The sequence below is a fragment of the Natator depressus genome, chromosome 2, assembly GCF_965152275.1.
Source record: "Natator depressus isolate rNatDep1 chromosome 2, rNatDep2.hap1, whole genome shotgun sequence".
NCBI classification, from domain to species: Eukaryota; Metazoa; Chordata; order Testudines; family Cheloniidae; genus Natator; species Natator depressus.
Window position 1 is genome coordinate 8,395,498 of NC_134235.1, and position 10,348 is coordinate 8,405,845.

The following is a 10,348-nucleotide window of genomic DNA, read 5'->3' on the forward strand; positions in this document are numbered from 1 at the left end:
AGCGATCAGATCCCATACCTTCCGTTCGGTCCATGCTGGAGCTCTTTTGCGATTCTGGGACTCCATCATGGTCACCTCTGCTGATGAGCTCTGCACGGTCACCTCTGCTGATGAGCTCTGCATGGTCACCTGCAGCTTGCCATGCTGGCCAAACAGGAAATTGAAATTCAAAAGTTTGCAGGCCTTTTCCTGTCTTCCTGGCCAGTGAATCTGAGTTGAGAGTGCTGTCCAGAGTGGTCACAATGGAGCACTCTGGGATAGCTCCTGGAGGCCAATACCATCTAATTGTGTCCACAGTACCCCAAATTCGACCCAGCAAGGCCAATTTCAGTGCTAATCCCCTTGTCGGGGGTGGAGTAAGGAAATCAATTTTAAGAGCCCTTTAAGTCGAAAAAAGGGCTTCGTCATGTGGATGGGTGCAGGGTTAAATCGATTTAACGTTGCTAAATTCGACCTCAACTCCTAGTGTAGACCAGGGCTAAGACACAGTTATATAGTCCCAATTCCGTCCAGTAGAGGGCAGTGGTGCTCATAACACAATGTCCAGTTTATGTCTCTGTTATCTGTCCTGTCAGGTGTTTTTAAACCATGGTATGGTGAAACTACAATGAACATTTCTAACTTGCAGCATTGGGAACTCAAATCTGCTAAATGTCAGACTGAAAGAAGTTGGATGGTGATAATATCCTGCAGACTCCAATAGCTGAGAAGTAAGAGAGCAAGCCGTGTGATCCTCTAACCATATAGTGGATATGTAAGTATGGAGAAAGCCACATAAGGATGCTGGGAAATGGAACTGTGTGCGGTCTGGCATGGATGGAATGGGGTAGGGGCTTTAATGGGTATCTTAAGGGGAACCAGGTTATGTGGGGGGGTTGATGGAGTTGGGAGCTGTAGGGGACAGGGATGTGATGTCAGACATATTGAGGAAACATAGTTCCATCAGTCAATCTTGACAAAACACCACCTCGGTTGGCCCTGCATCTGGGGAACAGCTCTGGGTGGATTTAATTTTGAAATTGCAACATTGCCCTAGAGCAAGATGGGGTGTGTGGGTGTGCGTGGAGGGAGGGGGGAAGGACTGGAGTTTGTAGGTACTGGAGTTGTCTAAGTAAAGGAAAACAGTGCAACTTATCAAAATCAGAACATTTTAAAAACATTTCCTCTGCAGAAGTTAGTGGAGATTTCACTGGAAGAAGAAGAAAAAGGGGGACTCAGATGGAAGCAGATCTTGCAGCTTGCCTATTCAGAACTATAAAGGCAGGAAGTGATTGATGCTTCTGTGTAACTAACGATGGGCCAGACACTCACAGCTCCCATTGAAGTTGCATGGACTCATCGCTTCTCGGGATCTGGCCCACAGCTAGTTTCAGAGGAGCAAATCTTCAAGCATTGCTCACATCCTGGAGAGAGGGTTGTGGTGGATAACTCCTGCATCCCCAGGATGTTGTCTCCCACAGACGCGCTGATGCTGCACTACTAATTAAGTGCTGTCCTTCCAGCGAGATGGTAAACCAAGTTCCCTTTTGCCCTTGTCCGGCAAGGGTTATCCTGGTGGTAGCTAAAGATCTCAGCGGTATATTTTCCCCTGCCCAGCCAACATCCCCTCTTTGAGTAAAACAGATTTGAATGCCCATGACTGTCGCGACTGCTGAATGCAGAGTAGCTGCTCTGTCTGCCTAGGCAGATGATACAGCAGAAGCAATATATACAGAGCTCATTATTGCACAGAGATGCAGGAAGCTTAGAATGTCAAACGAGCTACATTAAACACAAGTCTAGTCAATTTGGATGTGTTCCTCTTATTTGTCAGTGCATTTGCACACATCTAGTTACAGATTGTTTAGATTAATAGGCATCACCTTCTCTTACTGGGCACAGATACGTTGTTATGATGCTTTGGACTGTATCTCGAGCAATGTCATTACAAGGCACACCAGGTGAGCACCTTGTGTCCTGGCGCAGTCACATGGTCACTCAAACATGTATAATCAGATAGGCAGCTCTGTCTGGCAGAGGATTGGCAGTCTGGGGACCTGACTCCCATTCTCCACTCTGCCAATAGCTCTCTCTGCTGCTTTGTGTCAGACATGTCCCCGCTCCGTGCCACAGTTTCCCCAGCTGTAACATGGGGATGATATTTACCCAGTTTTATAAAGTGCTTTGAGATCATTGGGTGGATGTGAATGAGACCATTGCTATTATTATTAGGATGTCTAAGTGCCACTGTTAGTGTCTGTGGTCAGATGTTGGCTGGGTGTGTGTTCATTCAGTGTGCTGTCCCAGACAGTGGAGATAGCAGACCTCGATTAAACTGCCCAGTAAAGCCACAGACTCAGTTAATCGCGAAGGCGCCCTGCCAGGTTTATTGCCGACGAAGCACAGCGGTAGCACCTGGCAGACTCTACAAGGATACTAAGACACGCATGCCCGTGACAATGGATGCAGTTCAGTGAATGGCAGGACTTTCCGTTCCCCCCTCGGCTGGACAAAGACACTCCCTCTGAGTTACATCTTTATACACCAAAACAAACAAGCTATGTACTGCCTCTGACATAGTTAGTTACTGCCTCCTGACATGGCTAGTTATCACCCATCATCTTGTACATGTTGGTTCGATCAAAACATCTCTATTACATACTGTCATCCTGACCTTATCTTTTAGGAGGGGTCAGTGTGTTTCTGTTATCCTTGGGGAATGTTTTTGTACCACCCTTGATATCGGGATGTGTTTGCGTGAGCACTCTGTGACTAGCCCTTCTTAGGAATGTGTGTTTCTGCACTATCAGCCCTGTTCTTGCCAGATTTTGTGAGCAGGGCCTGCCTCTTGCTCACAACCTGACTGCTTCATATCAGCAAAGTTTTGACCACTAGTTTAGTTCTGGCCTCAGGCCTCATACCAGGCCTGTGATACAAGGGCTTATGTCTCAGGCTCTCTTCCTACTACATTCCCCACGGTTTGTCTTTTTATGGCGAGGATGTTGACTCAACAGCCCAGCAAAGCATAATGCATGGACTGAAGATGCCCCAGTGGGCTAAACACTGTTATGTGGTTACTTTACTTTGCCATTCACACTGGCATAAAGGAAGTCATGGGGTGAGGAATCTTGGGGGCTGGCGTCGATTCTCTCTGGTCCATGTTTTCCCAGCTTAACTTGGAAAAGGTGTTTGATGCTGTGATGGTCAACAGCCAGGGGCTTGCTAGGCTGTGAAGGGCACTGTCCCATTCTCACTGCATGGCGTGTGGCCATGGAGGTCTCCAAGAGAAATGATGTGAAGAACCACCAAAGTTAAAGCGAGGGAAAGAAAAACGAGCCCTGGTAGAGCTATGAAACACTGAGCCTTTTCCCCGTTTTGTGTTTTCCATCCTCTGTGCTATTGCTAAGCCTTTTTAAATATTAAAGGTTGTAATATTTGTTTTAGTGAAATGATGTGTGTAGAGTGGTGAATTTTTGCATTTGTATGTGAACCAACATGGGAAGCAATCCAAAGTCTCGGACATAAAATATCCCTTCAGATGAGAGAGAGGAGGATGGAGTAAGCAGCCAGGCTGTGTGTAAAGCAGCCTTTCCTTTCCGCACAGGAATCTGTCTTGGCTCTGGGGACTGAAGGGTTAAAAGAATGAAAGATGCGAGGCTACATTTTCAGATCTTGGGTACTTAAACAGAGGCAGAGAGGAATCACCAGACTGGATCAGACCCAAGGTCCATCTAGGCCAGAACCCTGTCTCTGTCAGTGGTCAGAACCAGCTACTTCAGAAGAAACGTGCAAGATCCTGACAGGAGGCAGATGTGGATAATCTGCCCTTCACAAAGGTCACATCCTGGTCTTTAATAAAGTCAGGATCCTAACTTCATATTTAGGTACCTAAATAAGTGGCTGGCTTTCCAGAGGTGCTAGATACCTTCAGCTCCCATTGAAGTCAATGCGATGGATCAGTGTCTTGGAAAATCAGCTTCGGTAGACCCTCAGCATTACGAACACCTCGGGAATGGAGGTTGTTCGTAACTTTGAACCAAATATTATGGTGGTTCTTTCAAAAGTTTACAACCAAACATTGACTTAACACAGCTTTGAAACTTTACTATGCTGAAAAAAATGCTGATTTCCCTTTATTTTATTCGTAGTTTACATTTAGCACAGTACTGTACTGTATTTTTTCTTTTTATTTGCGTTTGTCCTTGCTGCTGCCTGTTTGTGTCCTTCTGGTTCCAAAGGAGGTGTGTGGTTGCTTGGTCCATTCGTAACTCTGGTGTTCATAACTCTGAGGTTCTACTGTACTTATTTAGAAGCCAACTATCAGTTACCCAAATTTGACAGTGTTCAGTCCTGATCTTGCATTGTGATCTGTGTAAAGTCCCACTGAAAACAGTAGGTTTAGGGACCTCCCCCCACCCCACCCCACCCGACCCCTCCCCTCCCCACGAGCATGGACCTGATAACAGGAACAGACCTTGGAGAGAATGTAGCATCTGGCTAACCAATGGCTCAGGGACATGATAATGTGAAGAGTGTAAGTAACCACATATCTGAAAGGTGTACATGCAGTGATCTCCCCCCACCTCATCCCACCCGACCCCTCCCCTCCCCATGAGCATGGACCTGATAACAGGAACAGACCTTGGAGAGAATGTAGCATCTGGCTAACCAATGGCTCAGGGACATGATAATGTGAAGAGTGTAAGTAACCACATATCTGAAAGGTGTACATGCAGTGATCTCCCCCCACCTCATCCCACCCGACCCCTCCCCTCCCCATGAGCATGGACCTGATAACAGGAACAGACCTTTGAGAGAATGTAGCATCTGGCTAACCAATGGCTCAGGGACATGATAATGTGAAGAGTGTAAGTAACCACATATCTGAAAGGTGTACATGCAGTGATCTCCATGAAAACTAGATATCTGGGACTTTTAAAGCTCAATGCACCATGGTAGTTGTAGTGCTTCCCATTGTAAGTCCAGGAAACTCCACAAAACATTCAGGAAAGGTAATACCAAGGTGAAGTAAATATCCATTCCTTTGTTGATGGTGCCAATTGTACCAAAGGATAGAAAATCTGCACAGAGGGTTGAAGAAGGTGTAACTAGGAGTGATGGGAGGGAAAGAAGAGTTAATGTGAAGGGGAATGTTAATGGTAAGAGGGCAAAGTCTCCATTGTCCTGCACCTTGCGCAGTCACGTACACCAGTGCACAGCAGGTATAAGTGACGGCCAAGTCAGAAGGTAGAATTTTATACCCCCATTGCATGGATGTGAATGACTAGACAGGAGAATCAGGGCTTCTCTACACAGGAGATTATTCCAGTGACATCATTATAATGATACTAGTAGAGTAAAAGAACTATAGTTGTAATGATCTGACTTCTCTGTGTGGACATTCTGATTCCAGAATAAGCATGACGTTTTTCAGCTTAGCTTAAACCGCTTCCAAAGTGACATGAGCTAACCCAGGAAAATGCCCTTTTATAGCAGAATTGGAGTGTCCACATGAGGAGTTATACTGATGGAGCTGTAGTGTTTTAAATTCACACCCTACCTCATAGTAATATTACTGCCAGGTGTGACCTGGTGCTGACTTCAAAGATCTATTGGCCTGTCCTATAAAGGGATTTGATGGAGACCAAGGTTTCCAAAAGTGACTAGTGATTTGGCAGGGCTCCATTTTTGGGTGCCCAACTTGAGAAACCTTAAAGAGGCTGATTCTCAGCACAAGCTGAGCCCCTGCGCTCTGGAAAGCAGACCCTTTTAAAGCATCTCAAGGTAGGCTGCTAAAATCACCAGTCCCTTGTGGATGGATTCTCTTTCATTTGGAGCATTTATACCCCTCAGTACACTATAGAAAATAGACTGTAGTCAATAACCATGTCTGGCAGTGAGATGGTTGGATGACCACATAGGTCTTTCTTGTTTCTAATCACTATGACTCTATGATAATCACATTTCTCCTTTTTCTCATGCCTCCATCAACCCCCCTCATTTCTCTCCTGGTGTGAAGGCCCTCTCTGAAAGGCTAGATCAGCTCTCAACTGGTTTTGATACATAGAAGGATACCAGGTATGGAGAGTTTCCTCATGCAGCTGCTTGGCGACAGTCCAGAATTCTCCAGTTCCCCATACACTTCAAGCTGTTATCAGTGGTTTGCTAAACTTGGTATAAAAAGAGAGTCATCTACCGGTGCAGTCGTTGGCTTTGCCTCTAGCTAGTGGCAACAATGCAGCTAGATGGACACCTGCAGATCCCAGATGCCTGTACTTTGTGCGATCCCTGATTATCCCAGGCGGCTGGCGTAGCACTCATAAACATGCAGCTGGCTAAACATCGTGGAGGCTGGTCATACATCCCTGGATTCATTTCTCTTTGCACTCGTGATTCATCCCACTGGAAAACTAGAGGACAAGACAAACCAAGGGACAGATGTTGTCCCTCTATGGGTTAATGCCGGGATGGGACGTGGAAAATCCAGGCCCCAGTGTGCCAGACATGTACTGCTCTGAATAGGGGTGAAGGTGCAGAACCACGTGGCCACAGGGACAGCTATGTTAGGGCCTGTAGTGGCGCCAGTCGCCCCATAGTATCAGAGAACCAGGGTGCTGGGAGTGGGATGACAGGGAATGGGTTGTTCTTCATGGAGGCCAAATCCTTCCCCAAGCTCCAAGATACATAGTTCGCAGCCTGTTCCTCCACATACGTACTCTGTGGGCTGGTGGGAGAAGCAGTGCCATGGCCCCACTTATTTTGGAATGGCTTGTGCCTCTAGGGGTAAATGGTTGGTCCCCCACGCTCAGGAACAGTGATTGTGATTGGTCCTTGCACATGTAGTGCACCTGCATAGGAGAGAATCACAATGTGGTCTTTCCAGAGTATGGAGTCACACAGCCTCCTTTGCAATCTCCTATTGGGGTGGAGTTCAGCACCCCATGGCCCGGGACATCCTCCAGACCCATGGATAGATCTGCAGAGGCCAGGGCCACCTGCACAGAGTACTGTCCCTCCACCCAGCTTCATGGCAGCATGGCAACTGCAGTAGATAAGATCTCATCACCAGCTGCCCACTTTCATCATTCCACTCAGCAAGCAAAGTGTCACTTGGCACAGGGGAGTAGGGTGACCAGATGTCCCAATTTTATAGGGACAGCCCCAATATTCGGGGCTTTTTCTTGTATCAGCACCCATTGTCCCCCCACCGCCTAACCCAATTTTTCACACTTGCTCTCTGGTCACCCTACAGGGGAGCCACAGCAAGGGCCAGCATTGTTACTCAGGAAACCCTTATAAGGATTGAGGAGGGTAGCACCCCCCATAGCGCCCATCCTACCAGCCCTATCCCCTCCTTATACTTGTGGGACTTCTATGGAGACATTAGCAAGGCAAAGATGCTGCTGCAAAAGTGGCATGTCCCCAACCCCATCCTACCTTTCACCTGGAGCCACAAGATTTTCAGCTACTCCACCCACAGGGGAAAACCATCAGGCTCTGTGTTTGGAGATTTGGAGATGCCCGGTGTGTTATGTGGTTAGCACCTTAATAGATGTCTCCCCATCTGGGAGCTGGGCTTAGAGTGAGTTGATCCACGGAATGCTCTGTGGGGGAGACCTTGGTCCATGCCGAAGCAGAGAGATGTTATCTGGGTGTGTTCCCCATGCTGTTTACTCTGCCCTAGAACCTTCTGCTCATTTATCACAGCTGCGGAAGGAGTCAGGCAAGCAGGCTGTGTCTCCTCTCTGGACAATAATGGTTAAGATCTGGTGCAGATTGCCCTCAGAGTTGGAAAGGCTATAGTATTTGTGTGTTCCCTGACACAGAAAAAGGGCTCACATTTAGAAAGTACCTGTGAAAATATCTAAAATACTGGACATGCGAATTCCTACAGTGGCTCTAAGTCAAATTTATTATTATTTAATTACAGTAGCAAGGTTCTGGATCATCATACAATCATAGAATCATAGGACTGGATGGGACCTCGAGTCCTGCCATGGGTACAGGGGACTGGATGGGACCATCTAGTGCAGTCCCCTGTACCCATGGCAGGACTGAGTATTATCTAGACCATCCCTGTCAGGTGTTTGTCCAACCTGCTCTTAAAAATCTCCAATGATGGAGATTCCACAACCTTCCCAGGCAATGTATTCCAGTGCTTGACTACCATGACAGTTAGGAAGTTTTTTCTAATGTCCAACCTAAACCTCCCTTGCTGCAATTTAAGCCCATTGCTTCTTGTCCTATCCTCAGAGGTTAAAGAGAACAATTTTTCTCCCTCGTCCTTGTAACAACCTTTTATGTACTTGAAAACCGTTATCGTGTCCCCCTCAGTCTTCTCTTCTCCAGACTAAACAAACCCAATTTTTTCAATCTTCCCTCATAGGTCATGTTTTTTAGACCTTTAATCATCCTCTGTACAAACACACAGTGAGAAACAGTCCCTGCCCTGGAAAGCTGATGAGCTGAACAAGCAGGAAGAATTTTTGCCCCCATTTCATAGACAGGGCATTCAAGCACAGAAAGATTAAATACTTGCCTCGGGTGACATATTATTTCTTTTTCTTTTCTTTTTTTTCGGCAGAGCTGGGATTTAAACCCACCTCTCCTGATCCACTAAGTCAGCCTTCATATTACCTGGTCAGAAGGCTGGAGTTAGGACTTTAGTGAGCTGTCCTCACGGCTCTGCAGTGGAGGGATGGAAAGCTCTTGGCCCATGGACTGTGTCTTCCTCTGTATTTTGTACAGAGTTGAGTGTGCCGTCAGTGCTAACTAACACAAGACTAATAATGCATCTGATGCATATTCTGGCATTTCCCATTTCACCCTTCATTTGTTTTCCTTTCATCATTATCTCTGGAGTTACAGGAGCTGCCGCTGTCTGTAATGTGGATGCATCCAGAGAGTTAATGCCTCCGAGGAAACAAGATGTTCAATTGAACTCAGTGGGAGGCGAGAACTGGCACTAGCTGTGGCTCATTAGGATTGTAACAGAACTGCCATGCCCATCAATGGGAAGTTATGGGTGACGGCGCTTTCAAGCCATTCTCCTGTGAGCTGCGTGACACTTCTCTCAGGTTCCAATGAATACCTATTCCCGTTGGGTGGCAGTGGGGGGCAGGTGGCTAATTGCAGTCCGCCAGTTTAGATCGTAGACTCTCGGGGCAGGGCATTTGCCTTCCACGTGTCCGCAGTGCATATGTTACCTGCGTCTGTGCCGTGGCAAAGTATGAGCCATAACCAATTTGTAGTGGGGCAGTGAAGGAATAAGACTTGCCCCTTTTCCTTAGGGGCCTGATGTACGAGTGAGGAGGTAAAGGTTTATCCAGGAACCAGGACATTTCTCTGCTGCTGCCCCAAATTTTCCTATAAGGAACTGCAACAAGAAAGGGAAAAGTCTAGAGGTAGATTAACTACCCCTAAAGCAGCTGTGCCAGGGAGTAAGGTCCCATCCCACGCCCCTTGTATGGCCATACTAGGGCTACCTGGACATGGGGGCTGAGTCCAGTGCAGCCTGCAAGGACTTCAGTCTGGACACTCTGCCCAAGATGGGGAGTGGGCAGAGCCTTGGTGATGGACGGTAAAACGCCGCCTTTCAAGGGGTCGCCAGAAAAATGACTTCCTGCCCTGTAGAGCAAGTGGGAGCAAGGGCAACTCTTGGAGTCCAATGCCTCCTATGACAGTGATGTGCAGACAGCACATATTATGGAAGGCTGTAGGTAAAGGCACCAGCTACCCTTCCAGAAGGGAATTCTTGAGCAAGTGAAGCAGGGGATTATTTGTTCTAATAGGCTACTCTCAGCACCAGCCTCTCTATCTCCTGCTTGGCTCAGTGGCTGCTCTGGCTCCTTAGCCTGCTTCTTTCTTCAACCCTTCCCGGGGCCACAAGCCAGCCAACCATAATACCCCACACTTTGCCACTCTTCCTCCCCCACCAACCCCCATGCACCCTGGTTGTTGCACCAGCCTCACCCAACTCCATCTCAAAGTCTGGCTCTAGATGCAGGGCTCGCTGGGTGAGGTGCTGCGGTGTGTGTTATATAAGAGGTGCAACTACATGATCAGAGTGGTGCCTTCTGAGCTTAAAATCTATGAATACAAACCCTGTATCAGCCCTGTCTCTACTAATCAGATGAGACCTATGTGGGGGGCAGATTACCCCACCTCTGCCTACTGTGGGGGTTCTTACACCTTCCTCTGAAGCATCTGGTTCCGGCCACTGTCACAGACCTTGGGTCTGCTCTGGCCTAGCAATTCCTAGATTCCCTACCATGGGGGCCCAGACAGTTCATTTGCTGAGCTGATCTTTATCCTTAAATCTAAAAATGCCTCTTCCCCAAAACCTGGCTAAAAAATTGTGTCTCACAGG